Below are 24507 nucleotides of genomic sequence, written 5' to 3'. Positions count from 1 at the left end.
AAGCTGTGGTCAGTATAGTGGACAGTGGCTGTAATGACGGCGTTCTGGGTTTCTGGAAGCTGTGGTCAGTAAAGTGGTCAGTGGCTGTAATGACTGCATTCCTGTGTTTCTGGAAGCTGTGGTCAGTATAGTGGACAGTGGCTGTAATGACGGCGTTCTGGGTTTCTGGAAGCTGTGGTCAGTACAGTGGACAGTGGCTGTGGTGTCAGAAGGCTGAATCACTGAAACCAGGTTTGGTGTATCTGGTGTATCTGGGTCTCAGGCCCCACATGTACTTAACAGTACACACTGACTGCATGTCTGTATCAAGTAAGAGATTTAAACGCTGATAAGTCTTTTCAACATTCTACTTTGAAAATAAGTTATAAAATCCAAAACAGAATCTTATTTTCTTAATAGATGGATGCTTCACAACTTGTGCTGAAATATGTGAAGTGTAATGCTGCAGAAAGATGGAAAATCTGCAGCAGGAGATATAATTGAATCCCAGGCGCAGGACTTTGAGCTCTTTCAGAGTTTGAATGATCAGGGAGTAACAGATCGAATGCAGGCTGCTGGGCTGAATGAAAAAGGTGAGCAGAAAGAAAAAATAAAGAGGGACACCCGTCTCCCAGCTGAAATAAAGAAAAGAAAGGCTGGAGAGTCAGCGAGGAAAAGGAAAGAATTAAAACAGAGAAAATATTTCAGGATCGAAGAGCAGGAGTAGTGAGAAATTAAAATAACCGAGTGATAAACTTGACTATGAGAGGAATGCGATCGCTAGGTTCACAAGGTTTAGCTCTAATGATGGAGATTCGGTGTTCTGAACAGTTTCAAATAAAGAGGTGATTAGTGTGACTGGGAGCCTGAATGAAAGACTGAAGGTTTAATTGAAAGACGTCCTGACCCAGTCTGAATGACAGGGTGAGCGCTCGAGGGAATGTTGCTGTTGATGCGAGTCAGTCCCAGCCCAGACTGTATGTGAAGTGTGTATACTTACTGTCCAAAGCACATTTATAGTAACTAGATTTGTTCTTTTTGATTAAATTTTCAATCACCTTCAGTTTGGAGTGTGAAATATTTTTTTCCATTACACACTATATGCTACAATTCATTTAAATACTATGTTTTATTGATATATTTTTTTGCTATGCTTACATGATAAATATGTGAACAATGTGTTTTAGCTTTTACCTCTCAAGATCCTAATACATAATTCACAGATTGAATTATAGTTGCACTTAATAATATATTCTAAAAGCACAGTGCACAGGTTGTTTTTATTAATAATTTTTTTTAATTCCATGATGTAAGAAAAATGATTGGTGTCCCAGTGTTTGCTGAGATAACCAGGGACAAATTGACAGGCTGCTCAATGTCATTGCTGAGAGAGCAGCTCAGAGTGAGATATTGAAGTGTTTATACAGCTGGGGATCAGTACAGACAGCAGTACTCTCACCTGTACAGACCAGGATGATGTTATTGCTGTGAGTGCAGCTCAGAGTGAGATATTGAAGTGTTTATACAGCTGGGGATCAGTACAGACAGCAGTACTCTCACCTGTACAGACCAGGATGATGTTATTGCTGTGAGTGCGGCTCAGAGTGAGATATTGAAGTGTTGATACTGCTGGGGATCAGTGCAGACAGCAGTGCTCTCACCTGTACAGACCAGGCCGATGTCATTGCTGTGAGTGCAGCTCTGATGCTCCCTGGTTAAGGTGGGACAGTCGTGGATTCTGGTCTCATTTCCCCGACACTGGATCTCCTCTGTCCTGATCAGCCCCTGCCCCTCTCCAAAATGAGCCCCTCTCAGCAGCTGTGCTGGAAATCCACAGTCTAGTTGGCGACAGACGACCTCTGCGTCCTTCATGTCAAAGTCAGCCTCACAGATTGTACTCCAGGATGGCCATCGCAGAACTTCGACTCTGCCAGAGCAGAGACTCCTGCCCCCTGCTAACCGCACTCCTGTACCTGGAGAGAAGTTGACACTTAATCTTCACAATGCTGCAAGACAGTAACTGAGGTTCTTATGAGTTACCCTTCAAGTATTTACTGTATTTAAAATATCAGCATGAACCCTCTCTGTGTTTTAAACGTCTTGTTCTGCTCTGGCGTGACACTGATGCCTGCTTATTTTAATCTCATCCATCTGGGACACATCCATCTGCATCCAGTACAATAGACATGACCAGACATGTGACACAGGTATACACAAAGCATCTGACAAATTGTAGCAGTATTAGAACACATTAACAGTGTGCATAACATGACACAGTAATGTAAATGTAAAAAGATAACTGTGTGTAGATCTTTTGTATTAAATATATTAATCCTAAATTTAAAACAGCACAAAACCATCTTTTTATTCAATAATTTAAGTAGCATTTCTAAATGCTCGGACATATAAACTGTCAAATTAAAGAGGTACAGAAGGACAGTCAGAGAGTTGGACTGGACTCTGTACAGACCTGAGATCTTGAGAGAGAATGAAGCAGGACTGAGATCTAGACAGACAGTAGGAGCAGCTCCTGGGGTCTCAACAGCAGTCAGAGAAACTGAAGCCTCATGACCAGATCTACCTTGAGATATGAAGCTTTAGCAACAATTAAAATCATCAGACAACGTGTACAAGTTGTACAAAGCCTGTATTCTGTAGCTCTTGGGATGTGGTAGCTCATAAAACTGTCAGATCTGGAGGTACTTTGCTGGGTTTAAATCTACTCAAGTGAATCCCATTGACCTTCCTCTAGAAGAGCTGCATTAAATTAAACTAAAAAATAAACATACTCCTGAGTCCCAATAAATACTTTCACTACAACAGGCTGTCCAACAAAAAAAAATGTCCAGTAAAAAATACAAAAACATCTTGTTAAATGATCAAATCAGTCTGTTCCCTTTCCTTGGATATGATGCTGCCAGGGTGTTGAGAGTTTGACAGATCTCTCACGTTCCCTCCAGCAGAAACAGTTATTACTACAATATTAAAAATCTTTGGTTTATGGTGTTGTTTTGTTTTTAGTTTTCTGTTCAAAAGGTTAAGTGTTTAATCTTAAAACTGCGGGGTGTGACAGTGTGAAAAGTCTTTCCACTGCACACCACTAGAGGGCACTCCAGCTGTTCCCTCTCTAACCAGTTTTGCATGAAAATGGGAATTAGTATCACCTGGGTCTTCATTAGAGAAACCTTCAAAACATTCTCATGTGATTCCCCTTGTGTTTGCCTCAGAACCCCAGCATCAGCTGCAAGACAGTGGACATCTGTATTTCTTCTTGATCAGTGCCCAAGAGTCTCTCGCTATTAGTTCAAACTTGAGGGCTAGAAGAAATGCATCTCAGAGACTACGTGTCAGTTCTCTACTTCTACTAGAAGTATCGTTCCTCTGCCGGGCAAAAAGGCAGCCCGAAAACCCATTCTGTCTAATTTGTTTCATCTCACAGAATGCGGTCATTGTTGTTATGTTTGTAAATATATCAGAGAAAAGCAACTGATGTTCAATGTCAATGCTGTAATTCTTTGATCAATACAGCTCTTTGAATCTGAATTTAAATAGAGAAAAGGGAGAAGTAAGAGAGACACAGCAGAACTGTAAGTGAAAATGATCCTGATGAATTACAAGGAGGGACAAACTGGAGTTTTCAAATCAAGACCAAGAATAAATTTGTTTATACAGATCTATCGGTCACATACTGTAAATTAATTCGTAGATTTACAGCCTTATGATCAAACACTGTCCTTTGGCCTCTTTATTGGTCAATTGTAAAACCTAACAGGAATCATACAGGTGGGGTTGGGGGTTTCAGACAGTTTTCAATATCTTTTCTACACACTGCAGGAAATACAATCCAGAAGGAGAAAAGACACACAGTGACTTTGAGGGGTGCTGTCACAGCTCTCAGCAGGACAGGAGCAGTAAGAATGGGAGGATGGACAAATGATGAAGGACTCTAGATTGGTGCAGGAGTTTTAATTATCCTCAGTGCTGGAGACTGGAGAGAGTTTGTGTATCTTACCTGAACACTTCACTCCAGCATCATAGCCATGATTCTGATAATAGCTATACTGCTTCACTTCTTGTTTTCCACAGTCCCTCAGCGCAGCCTCTGACCCCTTGCAGTTGACCCAATTCAGCAGGACTGATCCAGACCCTGGTCCAAAGTGAGCTCCTCCTGGTGCTGAAACAGCAGATCTACAGCCCAGCTGTCTGCACACCACTGCAGCATCATCCAGATCCCAGCCAGAGTGACATACTGTCCCCCACTCTCCACCATGATACACCTCCACTGTCCCCTCACAGGGACTGGCTCCATTCACCAGCCTCACATCAGAACTGCCTGGAGAGAGAGATAAATATGCATGACTATGACTACAGAGGACTGAGACTTTTTCTTCCTGGGTATTGGGAGCTATAGTCCCTATAGTGGACAGGGGACATAAAAACCGTAGTGACTATGGCTCTCAGAACACAGACATTAACCACTGTGAGAGCTGTGATCAGCACATTGGACAGGGATGTGTGATGTCAGAGTTCTAGGACTTGTGTTCCTGGGTTTCTGGAAGCTGTGGTCACTGCAGTGGACAGTGACTGTGGAGTCAGAAGCCTACATCACTGACACATGGTCTGTTGTATCTGTGTCTCAGGTCCTATATGTAAAAATGTAAAAACTGTATGATACCACTGGCTGCTGCCTGTTTGTCCATATAAGGTAAGAGATTTAAAGTGAGATTTAATGATGTGTCACTTTACTCAGTGTGTTGTATTTGAAAGTGAGACCTTAGAAAACACAAAATAGAAACAGTACAAAAATGTTCACAAACAGATAAGTGCTTTATAGATTGTGCTTAAATATACCATTAATGAACCATTATCTAGTTAAAATATAACTAGATATTTTTTAGATTAAACATTCATTCACTTTCAGTTTGCAGTATGTAATGTTGTTCCCTTATATAGTACAAATCATTTTTAATACTGATTTTTTACATTCAGATTTTCTTTCACTTAACAAAGTCTTTTCAGCTTATAAATGTCAAGATCTATGTTAATATATGACTCACAGAATGAATTCCATTTAAAACACAGCATATTCCAAATGTATAAGATTATTGTATGTTTAACTAAAATATGTTCACCAACCATGTTCTTGTGTTTTTGTCCAGAGACATTCTGGTCCTGATTCTCAGCTGATGGTGACAGGCAAATTAAATATTTCACTTGTATAATATTAATTAAATATTCAATTTTCATTATCCGGCTTAAATTATTGTTGTAACACCTCAGTGACTAATAAGACTCCACTTTCTAAAAATAATTGATATTCTGCTTTTTCTGAAGGTGTAAAGAATGCCACCTTTACTATAGTACAGCCTGTCCCTTTTAATGTCTAAACACAGCAAACCTGGTGTACAATGGTGTACATCAGACATGGCGTTTCTTTTCTTTAAACCACATGAGACAAAACCACACAAGACAATTTTCCTGTGAGTCTGGTGTTGAGAGGAAATGGGGCTCCTCTGTGTAACCTCTGTGTAAGCTCCTCAGGGCTATAAACCGGCAACCATTAACACATTTCAGAAGAAACAGATGACCCCAGTGATGGAGCTGCAGGAAGAGGCTGTCCTGACGTCTGCTGTCTCTAACACCCTAGAGATGAGGAGGTCAGAGCCCCCAGATACACCAGGAGGCTGCTGCAGTGGTGGGGGTGTTAGTGTGAGGAACTGGGACTTGTCCTCCTTCTGAACGTTCATCAGACTCCATTAACTTTCCGGGCCCCCTGTCTCTCTTAATCAGCTACTGTCTTAAAGTGTTAATGTTCAAAATAAGCAGCTCTCTACACTGTACAAAAACATAGCTGTACTGTATCTCTTTCATATCCCTCGATCACAAACAATTGTCTTCCTATGTAATATAGCTTCCTCTAAAAAAATACTCCAGGCTGAACAAATCCCATAATCCCAAAGGAAATACCTGCAATTAAATCTCACACAGACACAAGACAGGAACCCCAGACTGTCTGAACACACAAAGAGGAATAATGGCAGCAAAATAAATGGTTCTGAAAAACAAGAAGCTGTAGGACCAAACTAGGGGCTCCTGTTTCAGAAATTACTGTTGTAAGAAAACCGGCCCAGGGACACCAAATATGTAATCATTCATAGCCGTTCAGGGACGCCAAATATGTAATCATAGCCATAGCAAAATTAAATGTAGTGGCTCTCTGAAGGCACCAGTTCTGTAGGGTTTGGGCATTTACTGAGACAATTATTAATTGTAGCAGTAAATCACAAAGTTGATTCTTTTGATGGCTTTAGAATCCAACCATGCGACATAACTCAAACAACGCACACACACAGGTACTAATACACGAGGATACATTTATTAATACATAGAATATGCATGTAAACCTAACAGATCTTATCGAGAGGGTTATCAGAATACAAAAGGTATATATTCAGACAGTTACAAAGAGTTACACATATCAAGAGGACATACGTTCAGTATATCATTCATTAAGACCGTTTCATAAATGAACTTGGTCTACATTAGATACTCAAACAAGTACATAACTCTTAGGAATTAAATTGATATCAACTGGTTGGGATAGCAATTGAATTCTCCAGCTGTAATGCATTGAAGTTGAATACTCATCCAATCTCTGGGGACTCAGATCTCCTGCGGGCACAAAGAAACAGTTGCAGGCTGTTGCTGTCCAATCCGCGCTCTCTGGCTCGGTGCCAGGCTGTGCTGTGCGGCTTGCGACGGTGCGCTGCTGATGCTCACTGACCAGCTAGTTAGTGTTGGCTTTAACTAGCAAAGTTTGTGCACAGGAGAAAAGATGACTGTGGGTCCCAGCAAGTCAGGAAGAGGACCGGTTCGTTCCTGATGAAGAGCTAGTTCTGAATAGTGATTCAGCTGTCCACAGTTCCGACCTGTTCACAAGGCCTGCTGCTGGTTACTCTCTGGCAACCTCCACTTTAGACTCTTAGAACAAAGGAAAGTTCTGGCACTCGGACACACTGGCCGTTCCGTGGTTGTCCGGGCTGAGTCTCAGGATGGTCAGGAGGCGTGCTGCGAGAATGTCCTACCCTTGGGAGCCTTCTGCTCCTGGGCCGTCCTGCCCTGGAATTCTCCTTTGAATGCCCTTTAGAAAAGTCCACTGAATTCTCTCCTGAATCTCTTCTGAATCTTACTGAATCTCCCAGGCTCTCTGTGTTGCCTGTTTTTACCTGGAGGAACTTCAGCTCGTTGATTGGCTGAAAGTTCCATGGGCATCAGAGTCCCATGTGGGTTACTCGGCCCTACCAGTCCCTGATTGGTTGATCAAGGTGAGATATGAGTCACTTACTCCTGACACTTAGGAATGCAGTCCAGATGTCCATCTGGCACTCCCTAGACAGATAGGCGCCAATGGATGACCATTGATCATGATAGCCAGGCTTAGCTAAGTGCATCCCCCTTTGGGAGCTGTCCTTATCAAAGGAACCTTAAATCAGCCTGCATGAATAGTATCACTTTCACTTACACTTAATTCTGCCTTATTAATAAGCCTCGCCGCTACACTGTATATAACTAAAACTACAATGGTGCTGACTGTGTTTCACTGACAAGACTTTCACTAACAATCTACTTCTCTAGGAGAGTCGGTGCTGTGTAGCAGGACTTGCATTCTGTACTGGACAGTATTATCACTCTGCCCTGGTGGTATCTGTGTCCAGTAACACCCCATAATACAGACAGGCTTCCTCAGTAATTAATTTGACAAGTTTCTGTGATAAAACTATCCCAGTCTCTAGAAATGCTGCAACAATTATCTAAATATGTCAAATAACCCCTGGCACAAACACACTACTTAATAAAAAAGGTAATTAATAGTCTTCTTATTAACACAGTATGCACAGAAAAGTTCCTACAATTAAATTACTCCACTCTACAAAATGACATAACTACTGTATTATCCAACCTTAAAATGTCCTTGGCTCAAAATACTCCAGTCTTTTACAACACATTTACCTCCAGTAATGTCCCAGTCTCTGATAATTCTCTATTTAACAAACATGATATCAATGATACTACACCTGTCTGACATAATTATTCAGGCTAAAGATCTCACCTTCAGTAGAAATACTTTTCTCTTTCATAAGAGTTCTATCTCTAATTAAGCCACAGTCTGTAATAATAAAATGGAATCTCAATAATACCGCAGTCTTTAACACACTTAGCTCTTTACATACTGTACATCTGACAGTAATAATAAAATGGCTGAGTCCCACTTACTGGCTGAGCTGTGCAGCACCAGGACAGCGAGAGAGAAGATGGACAGGCAGCTCTCCATTGTCATCAGGACAGAGCACAGCTGAGACCCCTGTCTTCACCCCTGAGCCTACAGGGTAACTGAGCTGCTGCTCCGCACCCCGGAGCCCCAGTAACAACACAACCCCCCGCCCCGCCAATCACACACAGCACTGCCTTTTCAGACTGACAGCAGGAACCTCTCACACAGGTGGGACGGCAAATCACACAGGGCCCTTTCAGTCTTCTCCATATATATCAGAGACACATCACTGTTTCCTCTCCCTGAAGACACTCCCAGCAGTGCAGAGGAGAGGAGAGACAGGAGCAGCTCTGTGTCTCACTGGAGGAAACACAGATACAGATATAGATACAGACAGCAGAGCTACAGTACAGTCAAATCTCCACCAAACTTTGAGGTTCAATGAAAACTTAAGCTACAGTACTAAGCAAATACAAACTATGAAATACAATATAACCATATACATAAGTGAGAATTGGATAGTTCTAAAAAAAATGTATTTTGATCATAATAATGATGATATTAACTATTCCCCATCCAAGCACAGAAATGTGTAAACATTGCCAACCATTCAATTAGAATTCCAAGCATTCTGGGAATAAAGCACAGTGCCCACCAGAATAACACATTCCAGCAAAGAAACCGGAAAAAAAAAATCAAATTGGAATATCAATCTCACTTTTATTTTTGGCACAAATAATTTCCATAGCTGTGCTGGTGACAAATGGGGGCACTACAGTTTACTTTTCAATTACCCACTAAGGATAGCAGATCACTTCTTCTTCTGAAATTCTTATTTCATTAGACTATAATCAGCCAGTACGATTTTCTCAGTCTGATATCCACGTGACTGAGGGGGCTAGGATATCCCATTTTAACAATAGAGTGAGATCGTGTGTGTTAACTAACATATTTATTAATATCACAGACCTCTGAGTGTGTCTGAGGACCAGTACAGGGCTGTTCCTGTCTGAATGGAGGCTGACTCTTAGAGCTCCAGAGTCAGTATAAGGAGAAGCTCCCAGACCTGACTGCTGCCAGAGCCTCTGAGCTTGAGTGGCCATGAGCCCTGAGCTCCTCAGCAGCTGAGAAAAGCCTCTAGTCTCCTGTGGTCACAGTGTGGTGTGGTTTAGTGGGGGCACAGTCTTCCTGCTATTTGCTTCCTGTAAATACACCTAATCTCCCCTTCAAATCTGTCAACACATGCTGTAATCTGCCCATCTCTCTCTTCTCTTTAACGTCATCCTCTCTCACATGCTAACTGCATTGGCTTACAGATGATAAGCAGAAATGAAAAAAAGTATGAAAAGTATTTTTCTTCTTCTTGTTTTCTTATTTTCTTCTTGATCGCACACATAAAACATTGGCTTTTCTTACATAAATCTCTCTAACTGCCATTACATCATATTCAGTTTTTCCTTTTCTTTTTGATTACAATGAGCAGCTGGAGTAGGATCAATTATGGGTTTAATAACACCATTTGGTTCCGCTTAGAATGAACAAGGTGTTTACTGCTTTTATGAAGCAAGTTGTCTTATTTTATATTTCGTTAAGTTCCCCATGTAGTTGTTCAAAAATGATTTTCCAGAACAATCGCTAATGTTTAAACTAACGTCCTTTCACAAAATTCAGTCTATCCGGCTCAAGGTGTACATGTCATCAGGCTGGAAAGAGAAGAAAAGAAACGGTGAAACCTTTCTCCTTCTGTTTTTAGCTTGGAATAAACCTCTACTGTGTTCCTTTGCAGCCTACGCATGCTGATGCAGCTGCCCTACTTGAATTAAATGTCGTCGTGCCCGGCATTGTGACGTCACACGGGTACGATACCGTTAAACGAAGTGACTCTGGATTCTTGCTATCAAGCTGTTTACAGCTCAGCGTTACTTCTTAAATGTGACTTCTTTAATATTAGATTCACATGTGAGTCTTCAGCCTTAGCTGTGTGCATTATCTAACTGCCCCTCCCAAAATTGCGTTCTTTGTCCCACGTAATCCCGAATGATTTCCGCTGTTTGGTTTAATTTAAGTGAAAAAAAAAAAAGTTTTCCCCTCTGTGTTTCGCTTCGCAAAGAAAAGACCAGCTTTGCTGGCTGGAACATACGGGTGACGTACATGTGCCGTCTGTGTTATTGTGACACAAGTGTTAACCCGCTTGGTAACAGCTGACACGTCGAATGCTATTGGCTGCACATATATGAGTGAGCTGTGAGGACAAGGCTCTTATGACATTTGTTTTTGCAGTTACTGGTAACTGACACATGTTTTTTTTTTTTTTTTACAGTACCTAGCGACTCCAGACTCCGAGCGCCAGATGTTTTCGCATAACCGATAAACTAACCCCTATGCCCTCAGCCTTAACTGGCTCAGGCTGTGTTCCCGTTAGTCAGTTGCTGCGGAAAAAGCCATGAAGGTCTTTGCGCTGATGTTTCTCTGCTGGAGGGATCTTGTCCGTGCGGGTGAGTGCCAAATGTTTTGCTCTTCAAGAAAAGCAGCGAGTTTCAACACCAGCGGCACTTTGGGGGAAATTTGAAAAATTCCCGGTCTGAGTGTGTGTGTTTGTGTCTGTGTCTAAATAATAGACACATAATTTGTGAATAAATTATTTATTTACTATTATGTGTCTATTTAGTTGTGGAATAAATAGACTGGCAGGCGCCCCGTCTCGCACCCGCTGCTTGCTGGGATAGGCTCCTGCTCGCCCGCGACCCTGTACAGGATACCGTGGTTAGAAAATGGATTGGACGGAGTTTCAGAACCTCTCCTGAGTTCTGTTGGACTTGCAGCGCTCGTCTCTGTGTGCAAAGGGAGAATGGTAGTGTGAATTTTGGTAAAACGCCAGGAAATTAACACATTGCAGGTCTTTTTGTCTGTTTCCATAATAGTATTACCAGCTGTCAGTGGGGATGATAGCAGAGGGAGGAAGCCATGGGGATAGTTTGGCCAGTTTGGGTTACAGCCCTACTCTTTTTGAGTAACACCCTGTGGTTTTTGATCATCTCATCCGAAGCACAGCACCTTTTTACAGTGTAGTATCCCCGTCACTATACTGGGGCATTACAGATGCAGCCATTCAAAGTGAGCGGTACAGACACGTACCGCAGGTAAGATGACACGGGGTACCGCGGTGCGTGATTGGTTGACCGACAGGGGCACTCGTGGTCCGTTGGTCTGTCGTAGAAAGACTTACTGTAAACGTCTTAACTGTGCCCGTTGTAGATATTGAATTTTACCACTGAAGGGAAATCTTAGTAGCTGAGCATAAAAAGAATAGGAGCATACCGTAACACGTGTGAAGGCCATAAACGATATTAATTTTGGAACATAAACATACAGTATATAGCTGGTCTTGGTACTTTAAAGAAAAAAAAACACACCAGTATTCCATTTCTCCCTAAACATTGTAAGCTTCGAAGTCTTTAACTAACGTGATACCGGAGTCAACAAGCATACTTTTAGAATTTGATTAAAAGGGAATATAATATGGAATCGCGTATCTCAAGAATTTAATAACGGTATGATTATATCCGTGTACTGCAGCAGGGCTGTGTAGGGCTGTTTCGCCTGCCTGCTCATGTGAGCTGTCTTGTAGCCTACTGGTCTAGGTGCGTGACTACCAACTGGCAGGTTGTGTGTTCGAATCCAGCTGGTGCTGGACCTTTCAGTTTTATTTATTTATTTTTTAATCGCTGTCATGGAAATATAACTATCAAGGAAGCCACAAGAGAGAGTTCTCACCTGAGTAAGGTCTTTATTTCAATATTGCAATATTGGGAGCCCTGCTGCCACTTCGCCAAGTGCAACCAGAGACTCAATTTGTTACAAGCAGTACAGGGTTTTTATAAGACGTTGCGCTGTAAAAAAGTTCAGCACTTGGTCCCTTCTAAAACTTCCCCTTTCTCTAAGAGAAAACAGATTACATCATAGAGCGAGAGAAGAAAAACTAGATTTGTTATTCAAAGCTTATCAGTTACTTTCAGCTAATTCTAATGACCCAGACAGCATATATTGTTTTGGTACATTGTCTTCTAAACTAACCTAAACAGTGTACTTTGTTGACGAACTGTTTTCTAAAATTCTGCACGTACTGTAGCATAGCAGTAATATCCTTGAAATATTATCTAAAAGCACCAATATATTTTTTTGCAAAGCTCTCTACATTTTTAAGAATCAATTAACTCATTAGATTTCCACTACATCGCGTAACATAAACATATTACCGTATGCAAACTGTACTGTATACAATATGTATATGTATATTTAATGTCTTAACTGTGCCCGTTTAAGTATTGAATATTCATATCTAATTTTACCACTGAAGGGAAATCTTAACATAAACATACAGTATATGGCTGGTCTCGGTACTTTAAAGAAAAAAATACACACCAGTATTCCATTTCTCCCTAAACATTGTAAGCTTCGAAGTCTTTAACTAACGTGATACCGGAGTCAACAAGCATACTTTTAGAATTTGATTAAAAGGGAATATAATATGGAATCGCGTATCTCAAGAAATTAATAACGATATAATTATATTCATGTTGCAAAAGAACTGCAACGGACATAAAAACTCCCTTGCTTTTAACAGAGCGTTCCATAATTTCTAACTACGAAAATGCCAGGTGAAAGGATTTGTAAACATATTTTGTTAAAGCAAGTCAGTTTTTTCCGCAACACATAAAATACATTTTTCCAAGAAAGTTTAGCCTTTGTCACTAATGAAACCACTAAATAAAGACATAAATATAGAAATCTTAAAATTTGTTTTATTTAATGTTGGTAGCAGGATGAACTGTCAGAGTGTATATTTTGTCGCAAAGTTGCTACAAGATGTTAACAGTGAAAAAGGTATTTAGAAATGAGTTATTTCAAGATGAAAAAGAAAACATACACGAAACATGGTTTCATTACGACCAGAATCGGTCTTGAGATATTTTTAACTTGATTTACAGTATTTGAGAGGTATGTCTTAACACCGATACTACAGTGCTTAAGTACTGCTCACGTATATGTTTCTAGGTTTATATTATGCATTTCATACGGTCAAATTACTTTTGAGCAACTAATAAGAAGCGCGAAACGGTACGCGTTTTAGTTTCGTTTTGTGCTGGGACCCGTGGATTGATTAGAGATATCAAGTACATACAAGTCATTTTTTAAATGTTGTAGTTCGTCTTGAAAAAATGTTATGAGTACATCATCTATCAACAATTACACAGGTTCTGTTTCCATATTGCGGATTTTGGTTAGGTATTATCAAATCCAGTGGCGCTGTGTGTTAGTTTACTGAGTCCCATGTCACATGGTCTGTGATTGAAACCTGTAAAACCGGTTTGATTCGTCACAACCAGCACTCTTCAGGTGTGAGGGTCTTCTGCTCAGAAAGAAACGCTAAAATGTTTGTGTATATTCTAATGGTAGTGGGGACAGGGTGTGTGGGAACAGGTTTGGTTGAAATTGCATTGGAGATCTATGTTCTTCACACCTGAAACATTTTCTCTGAAAGCATTTTCTTCGCAGTTTAACCGATCTTGTTACAGCATGTTACAGTTTACTATTATTAACCATATTAATTTTAAGTGCTTAATGTAAAATCTTGTAAAAATATATTTTCATTGTTCAAATATACATTAAACCCGTTGAAGTAAAACAAAATGCCTGACAAAGTATGGCTTGGACAGATTCCAAGTGCTTGTACAAATGTGCTAAAGAAATTATACTCTTGAGTATACAGCTTGTCCAAAGTCATCCATTATTAATACTATTAGTAATATCTTCAGTAAAGGCTTTGATGCATAAATATTTCTGATAAAGGTAGGTTGTGTACTTTTGTCCAACTGAGCAATCTTGCTTTCATAAAATATACCAACATTTTAATGACTGATGATTAACATGCTGTAATACACAGTTCAAAATTAAAGGCTCAAATGCTGTACATGAGAGGTTAAGCTCCCCCTGGCGGTTTTACAAGGCAACGCCGGATAGTTAGTCACGTGACACATGTGAACTGCGTGATACCCTGGTGGGCGTGTCGCAGTATGCCGCGAAATACCTCACCCATTTTGAATGGCTGCATCTGTAGGTCCCACACAAGATCACAGGGTGAGCTCCCCCTGCTGGCCCCACTAACACCTCTTCCAGCAGCAACTTCAGCTTTCCCAGGAAGTCTTTCACCCAGTTACTGCCCAAACTCATACCTGCTGAGCTTTAGTGGGTTGCTAGTTGTGAGTTGCAGGGTGATATGGCTGCTGGTGTTTTGTAACACTCTAAACACCAGGTTGTTTTGTAGAGCGATGAGCAGGGGGCATGGCTTCTCAGTCAGTTAAAATGTTCTTGTGTCCTGGAAAACAAAAACATTAAGTCACCAATGACTGGTTAACATCCAGTGGTCCAGTTATCAAAATAGGTCGTAAAATCATGGAAGCGCCGATTTGCTTAATGACCACTTGATGGCATGTGTAAAAACCGGTTAACAGCGCTAGTCTTTTTTTTCAATGTAACACCAGTCTAAAAATTGCTGCTGTACATAGGTGCTGTGTAGCTTGCGCCCTTGATTTTCTTTTTCTTCTTCTTCTTCTTTTTCACAGCCTTACTCCCAGACTGTCCTGGGGTCAGCTGCTTTGGTTGCTCTTCTCCATTTGTCTCTGTCGAGCACATCTTCCTCACTCACTTCACATACCTCCATATCTTTTCTCACACAATCTATCCATCTCTTTCTAGGCCTGCCTCTTCCTCTGTTACCTTCCACCTCAAATTCCATTACCCACTTTGTTACTTCCTCAACGTCCCTCCTCATGATATGTCCATACCACTGTAACCTTGCCTCTCGCATCTTCTCAACCATATCCACCACCCTACATCGTCTACGGATTTCTTCATTTCTGATCTTATCCTTCATTGAAATCTGCAGAATCCATCTCAACATCCTCATTTCAGTTCTTCTCATCAAGTTCTCTTCCCTCTTTCCAACTGCCAAGCATTCAGCTCCATATAGTAGTACAGGTCTAATCACAGTCTTGTACATTTTGCACTTTAACTTTCTGGGAATTTTCCTGTCACAGATTATTCCAGTTATTTCTCTCCACTTGTTCCATCCAGCTTTCACTCTTTGTTTTACTGCCTCCAGTGTTTCTCCTCCCTTTACCAGTTTTGATCCAAGGTATTTAAAGTCATCAACTTGTTTCAGTTTTCCTCCATTTGTCTCCTCAACATTGGTCATAGTATCTCCTCTTCTCTCCATTACCATTATTTCAGATTTTTCTGCATTCATTGATTTTCTGTTTTAAAAATAAAAAAAATCCCTTTTCCTCTTCATTCCAATAGTTACAATTCTGACAGGCACAGCAGTGTTGGGGTCTGAGAGTTGGAAGTGAAACTCATCAGTTGGGCTAGCAGCTCAGTTAAACAGTTCATATTAAAATGGCCATTAACCGAGTTGATCTGAAATCTACAGTGACTATATTCTGTTTCTCTATAGATTCTATATACGCCACTATCAGATACACTCTTGCACTGTGCTGGGAATCGGTTCAATTACAAAGAACAGCATAGTGTCCAGCTGGATTTTCAGACATGTTGCAGATCAGGTTGGAACGATCTCTCACTCTTATTCCCTCTGGTTAATCTGGACTCTCCAGATGGGCCAGACCCAGAGTTAGTGGTCAGGGGGATGGTGGGCACTGTCCAGTTCATTCTCCTGTCCTTGTCCTGTTTCCAGACTCGCACTCCCTGTGGTATTTCTTCACTCTCACAATGGGACAGAGTTTGTGGCTGTGGGAATGGTGGACGATATCCAGGTGGAATACTACGACAGGAGATCGGGAAGATCATCTCTCAACGACACTGGCACCCAGACTCCGAGGTCGAGGAAGCCACGAACAAAGTTCAAGCAGGCCATGATTTTTATCTCAGCATGAAAAAAAAGCTGCAGCTCCTGATGTCTCACCTGAACCACACGGGAGGTGAGTTGATGACACACACATTCCAAAAGTCTCCATTCCTCCTCCCTGCTGAAAGAGCGCTTGGCTCCACAGAGGTATCCTCAAGGCTCCTGTAACAAATTACTATACATGGATGTTAACAATACTGTCTCACACTAGGCGGGAATGCATTCTATGTGGAGTTTGCATGTTCTCCCAGGGACTGCATAGGATTTTTCGGTCTGGTCCAGTTTCCTCCCCATCCTGGTAGCCTGGTTATATTATCACACTGACTTTCCCTCAGACGCCACAGACCACAGTTTGGAAAGGGATATTTGCAGAAGTGCCTGATCTGTGCGTTGCAGGTCAACGGACCTACCAGGCAGTGGCTGGCTGTGAGTTGGGCGATGACGGTACAGCCCGAAACGAGAGCTGGGACGCTTACGATGACCAGGATGTGGTGGTCTACAACATGAAGAGCCACAGCTGGACTCTTCTCATCCCACAAGTAGTCATTGATATGGCGCGGCTGCAGGCCACTAAGTTCTTGACAGAGAATTTCTACCAGCCACTGTGTGGCCGGATCCTGAAGAGCTACCTGCTGCAGGAGAGGAACAGGCTGATGAGGAGAGGTCAGCTCTTTAGTCTATGTGTATTTCCTCTACAAGTGGCCAGAAACATCCCGAGCTGTTTCCACACTGTAGCACTCTCCCAATGTTGGTGTACTGTCCATCAATTCCCTAATGGAGTGATGATGTTGCTACATTTGTTTTTCCGGTTTCTTTACTGGAATGTGTTATTCTGGTGGGCACTGTGCTTTATTCACAGAATGCTTGGAATTCTAATTGAATGGTTGGCAAAGTTTACACATTTCTGTGCTTGGATGGGGAATAGTTAATATCATAATTATTGCTACTGTGGTTTGGGTCAGTGAGCAACAGACAGCAGAATGACCCAGATAGTGGGCACCCCTTTATTTGCATGGCTGTGGCCACACATAGAGGTCAGTGGTATCAGGGCATTAGGGATGTGTAAAAGACCAGTAACAGCTGCCAGTGCGTTTGCTGTAATCAGTGTCCTGTATTTTTCTCTCTTTTCTTTACAACTCAGCGTCAGGGCTTAAAGGCAATGTGAAATATAATTGGTAACTGATACAGGGAAGCCAAGGTAGGAGTCATATGATGACAAAACTAGTTACAGTTCATGCATTAAAATAATGCAAGTTTTTTTTTCTGTACAGCAGAAAGGACAGTTAAAGAAACCTGCAAGCAAGACATTGTGGTAGTCACTGCCTGATGACATAAAAGATCGACTTTCTACATAAAATACTGTTACTCTTTATTCCCACATGTTGCAGTGAAGCCCAAGGTCAGGGTCTTTCAGAAGAAATCTGGGGTCTCTGGGGGGACAGAAGTGGTCTGCCTGGCCACTGACTTCTACCCCCGGGCCGTGGAGGTGACCGTGCTGAGAGACGGGCATCCCATCCCAGAGCAGGAGCTGAGAGGGGGGAAGGAACGGAGACGGGACCTACCAGCTGAGGAAGAGCCTGAGAGTCAGTGAGGAGGAGCAGAGCGAGAGACGCAACTATCCCTGCAGGGTCCAGCACAGCGGTCTGGACAACAAGCTGGAGGTGAACTGGGGTGAGTGAGAGAGAGATCTATCCCGGTCTGGTGATCAGTGCTCTCCTGCACTGTCAGTCTGCTGGATGACTGGGACTCTGGCACAAACTCTCAAGACCTGCACTGCCAGGCCTGACCAGCAGAATGTCCTGAGAGACGCACTGGTGTGCGGACTGTGATCAAACCTTCAGCACAGAGCTATGTGAACAAGTAACACAGGAGAGTGAACTACTGGAGCTGAGAATCAGCCAGGAATCAATCTGTTTCGGTGTCGATGTGCGGTAAAAAATGCACGACACTTCTCACAGAAATAGAAGACGATGTGTGAGAGAGATTCTCCGCAGTTGGATCTCTGTCCCTAAAGACAGAACAGACATTCAGCTGTTGGGCTCAGCTCTGCAGGTTCTTGTTTGACATTGTGACAACCCGGGTGTATATACCAATTCATCCTCATTCTAGAATGAGCACAGAAAACACTGGATACTAAATCACACACAACGAAACAGACACATACTGTATTCTCATCAAGAGCTCAGTCGTCCCTCTACAGTGTTGACAGATCCAGAGCCCGACGTGAACACTGGGCTCATCGCTGGGGTGGTGATCGGGGTTCTGACTGTGGCTCTGCTGCTGCTCGTTTCTGCCTTTGTCCTCTGGAGGAAGAAACGACAAGGAGAGAGAGGTGAGAAGATCAATATGGACAGCAGACATAAGAGATAGGAGACAGGGTGAGACAGGAGCAAATGAAAAAAAAAATATTTTTTTGGAATTTTTGTTGAATCTGCAATTAAGTTGTTGCAATGTATCTGAGTTGCTTGTTATTATACGCAGGTGGGGTTTCATCTGACAGTCCATTAGCTACAACACAGCTCAGATTAGAGCAATTCACTGCTGTCTCACTAACACTGATCTGTGATTTGACATCCTAGGAGCCCAGAGTCCCAGCTGTATGAGCACTGAGGTCAGATACACTGCAGTCCAGGGTGACTGTGATGAGTCCTGACAGTGGGAGGCCTCTCTGACTGTAGGAATGTTATGACATATAATGTAACTATTGTACAATTGCCCGGCAACACAGCTGCCAGCTTGTTGCTGTAAGATAAACACAATAAGTTGTGGGAATGGGGAACAAGCTGCCCAGCCATGTGGTGCAAGACCATAGCCTGGCTTCTGTCAAGACACAACTGGAGGAGGTCCTCTAATCAGGATAAAAGGCTCTTCTCTACACAAAGGGTGGTGGAAGTGTGGAACAAGCTGCCCAACTAGTTCTCTCTGGGCTTCTGTGTGACCTTCTGACCTCTCCTGTTGTGTCTTGCAGGAAAAGAACAGAGCGACACTTTTTCCAACAGCTCTGGTCCCTGAAGAAGCTGTACAGACCGGGCGAAAAACTCTACATTGTATGGGCAGAGATGTCACAAGGCCTACATTATTTTTTGAAGGATATTTTTTAAATATTAGATATTTTTCATAAGTAAAATGCATCTGACCGGACTGTATTTCCCTATGGAACAGGACATAGAGCACAGGCAGGACAGCGGCAGGAAACCCACTGGAGAATGAAGGTCTGCGTGTTGTACAAGGTGTACTGACACTGTTTGGTCACCGGGAGGCACTGCAGGGGATGCCAATTCAACACCACCGGCCCTGAGCCCCATGATCCAGGTGTCGCTGGTTCGAGCCCGGGTCTTGTTATGAGCCCCTTAAAAGCAAAGGCTTTAGGGGGTAAAGAGCTATGAATCTGATCACCTAAATTCTTAATTACTGATGTGCATAATTAGGCATTTTTACCCTCCTGGTAAGGTCTATGATCAGCAGATGAGACTGCAGGAAAAATCCTGCAGGATTGTGTCTGTGACACCCTGGTTAGCTAACCTCTTTTATACTCTTTTAAACTTAATACTCTTTTATATCTTAAGCTAATCTGTATTCTGCTATACATGGGTGTATTCTATAGATGGCTATATCCTATTGATGTACTGGATTGTATGCATGTACTGTATTTCAAAGTGCTTGACAGAAGACCTCCTGTTACAGCCCAGGTACTATTGGAACTGAGGTGCTATAGGACTTGATTCTCATTGGGCCACCGCTCAACTCTACAGGTTTTTAAACCATGAAGCCTTGATTACAGTATTATAGGAACAAGTAATAGGTCTATTCCATGCTGAAAAGAAAAGAAAGAAAACACATCGTTTGGGCCGTTGAGCCTTCTGACACGTGAAGAAGGCTCCACGGCCCAAACGATGTGTTTTCTTTCTTCTCTTTTCAGCATGGAATAGACCTATTACTTGTTCCTTTGCAGCCTACACATGCTGATGCAGCTACCCACCTGAACTACTACAGTATTATAGGGTCTGTTTTCAACTTGTGACCTAATTAGAGTCTTAGTTTAAGCTAATTAGACTCTAAGTCTCAGTATTATATTTAAGAAAGTCAATAAAAGCTCTGATTCTCTGCATCACTGGCTTGGTGCGTTGTCGTTATTGAAAAGACCAGAGTTCTGGGGAAGCCCAGGGTCCGACCCAATGAGCTGATCAATACAGCTGATCAGAAGAAAGTGTCAAGATGGGTCCTTTGTCTTCACAAAGACCAGTAGCTCTGTAACGCAGCCAAAACCAGCAGCCATTTCACTCTGCAACTCACAACTGGCAACCCACTGAAGCTCCGCAGGTGTGAGTCTGGTCAGTGCCTAGATGGGAGACCTCCTGGGAAAAACTAAGGCTGCTGCTGGAAGAGGTGTAAGTGGGGCCAGCAGAGGATGCTCACCCGGTGGCCCATGTGGGTCCTAATGCCCCAGTAAAGTGATGGGGACAATATACTGTAAACAGGCACTGTCCTTCAGATGAGATGTAAAACCGAGGTCCTGACTCTCTGTGGTCATTAAAGATTCCAGGGTGTTTCTTGAAAGGAGCAGGGGTGTAACCCTGGCATCCTGGCCAAATTTCCCATTGGCCGATTACCAATCATGGCCTCCTATTAATCACCATCTATGACCTGGCTTCATCACTCTGCTCTCCTCCCCACTGATAGCTGGTTTGGGGGGAGCGTTCTGACGCAGTATGGCTGCCTGTCGCATCATTCAGGTGGGACTGCACACTGGTGGTGGTGGGATTCCCCATTACCTGTGAGCGCTTTAAGTGGAGTGTCCAGAAAAGCATTTCTTATTATTATTACTGAACTTGAAGGTACTAATATGTACTTCTGTGCCTGCAGGCCTTATGGGTTTTATGAGAAATTGGTCCCGCTGAATAAAAAGAGGCTGTTTTGAGAAACAGGATGCAGAGCGGTTGCTGAACAAGGTGAGGATGCAGCTGTTGAGCCGTTGAGCCAGTTACGTCAGAAACACGCATTGCTGGGCAGGGAGCCCGCTCTCGGCTCCACAGCGACCCCCAGTGGACAGAGAGGTAAGGTGAAACCCCAGTCCGGCTTGAAGAGGATGACGGGACGCTCAGGAAGACACCTTGCGTGACGGAGAGTTTTTCCTCAGGTTTTAACAGAACGTCAAATAATACAAAGGAGAAAAGTGATCCAAAAAGGCAAGTGAAAATAAAAACACACAAAACACTATTCTGCCAGAGGTAATGAAAAATCTGAATACAATAACTTAAGACTTTTACATACATCAGATGTGTTATTTTTACCATTTTTAAAGGAGTTCAAGTAATATTTTGCATTTCTGTCTTACACGAAGTTTTAGACCATTTTGTATTGCGAATGTGATATTTACCTGTTATTAATAACACATTAATTGGAAAAAAACATTTTCTTTTCCATATTACAGCTCACAAAGTATAAGAACTATGTTGTTATAAGAACTAACTAACTAACTAACTATAACACCTAATAACATATCAATGTCCTTACATCTGGCATTCACATTTAAATGCTTAAAGATAAAGCTTTACTAAATCTATCTAAACAACTTTGTATATATATATAAACAGCTCAAAATAAATGTCAGAGTTCTTGCCTTACATAAATCATCTTATTCATAAAACCTAGGACGAGTTTTAAATGTGATTTATTTTACCTTATTTGTAAGGCAGTATAAGTCAGAAGTTGTCCAAACTAATTCCCAGATAATGTTTTAAACAGTGTTCCCAGAAAATACACAGGGAGGATTGAAGGAGTGTTGACATGGATTCTTTATGTGGTTATTGTTGTCGTTTTGTCTTCTTTTCCATACCTTCCAAAAATAGATTAATTGTAAAATCTGGAATACTGACAGTTAAAAATTTACTTTGAAGAAACTCCCAGCTTTCTCGGGGATCAAAGACTGGAACCTGTCCAAAAATTCAGTGGATTGAAATTGGGAATCACTTTGCATAGAGAATTATTGTAATGGAAAGTTACTGAAGAAAAGTTTTATCCTAAAAATGTCCTGCACGGGCAGAGCTGTGTTGTAAAAGCAGTTGGATTCTATGAACAAAGTGAGATTGTTCCTCAGCGAGTCAAGGGCACAGGATGTTCTAAGAATATGTTTATCTCTGCCCCAGCAAAAAAGGCAGATACAAAACTGCACGTACAGTAGCTGTCTTCTCTGTCCTTCAAGGCTGCCTGTCTTTGTATTACAAACCAACTATAATGAAGTAAGAAAGTTGAGGTGTTGCATCAGCTAAGTGTATAAAATAAGGGACCTTTCTCTATTTTACTTTGAAATCAGCTCCCACTTGCTGCACAGACTAGTGGTTGCTGTCTTTCCCTATTGCGCAATATGAATAAATGCCTTACTGAGTGAATGAGAACACCTCTCCTGGCTCTTCTTTGATAAAGATTCCACGACAATATAGTTTCTAATTTCAGTTGATTTTGAAAGTTATATTTTTGTTTTGTTTTTCAATGTCTTTCGATTACAGTTTGACTTTCAGCTTTCGCCTCTGTGTGCGCGAAGTTCACACTCGGCGTGTTCGCGTGAGTCTTGGTGAAAGAAACGCGCATTGTGAAATTCACACATCACAGCTCTTTTGGAGATCGGAAGTTCTCAGTATAAGAGCAGCCAGAACTCGCTTGGAATATTTTCCCTGTATCATTGGCCGGGGGTATTTTTTTAAACAGACCTGGTCCATAAAAATGTTGAATAGTTTGTGAACCAATGATTGGTTAGATGCAATGGTTTCGCAGTTCAAATTTATTTTAGCGGATGCATTGGGTGATCTCGGGTGCAAGTTTACGGTAGCCAGCCTCAAAATGTGCGGTAGAAAATATGATAGCGGGGCACAAGAACGAAAAGCACAGCGGTAAAAAGAGCAGTGTGAGCAGGATTGACATAAAAAGATCCCCAGATTGACTGGTTATTTCAAGTTTGCTGAGCCCAACCCCCATCCTGGGTTTGCAGCTAACATTGCAGCCAGTGCTACAACAACCGCGGTTGAGAAGTTAGCTGCAGCAAGCTCTGGCCGAGGCGCAGTCTACATCCACGCCGCTCATGAGGACGATTAGCTCCCGCAACGGAGTCACAGGAACACGAGTCAGAGGGAGAGCCGTCCGAAACGCCACCATCTCCACAAGACCCACGAGCCATGTCTGGGCCGCACCTGCTGCCGTGGAGCTAACAAAGGCCGAAACACCCGCTCCCGCTTCCTAAAGCTCGGACCCAGCATGCTGGGGTAAAATAGATTTAGGCCATACGTGGCTAAATTGGGTCCAAAATCGTGTCAAAACCTATTTTTTGCGGCTTTGCAGCATCAGAAAGACAACATAAGAGGTATTTCTCTAAAACCCTCTTCAAAGAAAACTCAGAAATGACGAGTAAATTATCTGGGGACAGTGATAAGGTCAGTCCGGACTGACCATAGGCTATAGAGACTGGAAAAGAGCAGCTGCACGCTTGGCTGAACACGAAGTGTCGGAGAGCCCTAGGAAGGCTATGGTTGTATACGTTATGCACTGGGCTGATAATGGTCTAATAGATTCAGAACTAAAGACAGTTCGACAACGAATATGAGTATTGGACTAAAATCTTGAAAAGGGTGGTTACAGTGGTGAAGTTTTTAGCAGAGCAAGGGCTGCCTTTACAAATAATTGCTACAATACATAGAATACAGTGTATACAATACATTGGTAATCGTTAAATAATTCCTAGAATCCATTTTGTGAGATAATGCAAAACAATTTCAAATTTACAAAAAATATATCTAACATGTTAAATGTAATGATTGAGGGGTATTTCCTAGTGCACTAATAAAAAAAAATGCTCAGATGTAAGCTATTTTACATTTATTTTAGAGGAGTTAGAACTCATTTTCTGTAACCAAATGTTTTTCACTTTAACAATGATTAGTAGCTTATGTTGATCGAGGAAAGTCTGGAATTGCAGTGTGAAAGATGACATAACTTGATCTCTTTGTAGCCAGAGCACAGGGCAGACCTGGCAGATCAGGCCATGTACAGAACATTTCTTCACTCATAGATACAAAACAATTTGGGTGCCATATCAGCCAACTACTCACGTAATTCATTCAGTAAAATTAACTGATTATTTTCCATCTTATAGGTTTTTACACAGTCATTGAACAGAACTTGTGCTAGTCCTATATATATAATATTTTAAGTGATGACTCGAAACACCCCAACATGTTCCTTATCAAATTACTGAAATAAAAACATCAAACACTTCCATTAGAAGTCATTTTCAGTGATGCATAATAACACAGGTACTTATGAATGAGAATGGAATATGAAA

General features: G+C 41.9%; 1 long non-coding RNA gene and 1 pseudogene across 2 annotated transcripts; one reads left to right on the top strand and one right to left on the bottom strand.

The window, feature by feature from the left end:
- Positions 1-1536: 1536 nt before the first annotated feature.
- LOC148666970 (uncharacterized) lies at positions 1537-8356 on the bottom strand. Its single transcript, XR_015936988.1, has 3 exons — positions 8254-8356; positions 3992-4312; positions 1537-1952 (listed from the first exon to the last, which is right to left on the bottom strand). It is a non-coding gene; the product is annotated as an uncharacterized LOC148666970 (long non-coding RNA).
- Positions 8357-10512: 2156 nt separating this feature from the next.
- LOC148666969 (BOLA class I histocompatibility antigen, alpha chain BL3-7-like) lies at positions 10513-19278 on the top strand (annotated as a pseudogene). The gene is made up of 6 exons (XR_015936946.1): positions 10513-10746; positions 16005-16248; positions 16572-16838; positions 17564-17846; positions 18376-18507; positions 19144-19278. The product of XR_015936946.1 is annotated as a BOLA class I histocompatibility antigen, alpha chain BL3-7-like (transcript).
- The last annotated feature ends 5229 nt before the right edge of the window (positions 19279-24507 follow it).

Source organism: Lepisosteus platostomus, chromosome 5, assembly GCF_059453375.1.
Source record: "Lepisosteus platostomus isolate fLepPlt1 chromosome 5, fLepPlt1.hap1, whole genome shotgun sequence".
In the NCBI taxonomy this organism is placed as follows: Eukaryota; Metazoa; Chordata; class Actinopteri; order Semionotiformes; family Lepisosteidae; genus Lepisosteus; species Lepisosteus platostomus.
The sequence above is the reverse complement of the archived record's forward strand: the minus strand, read 5'-3'. Positions and strand labels throughout refer to the sequence as shown.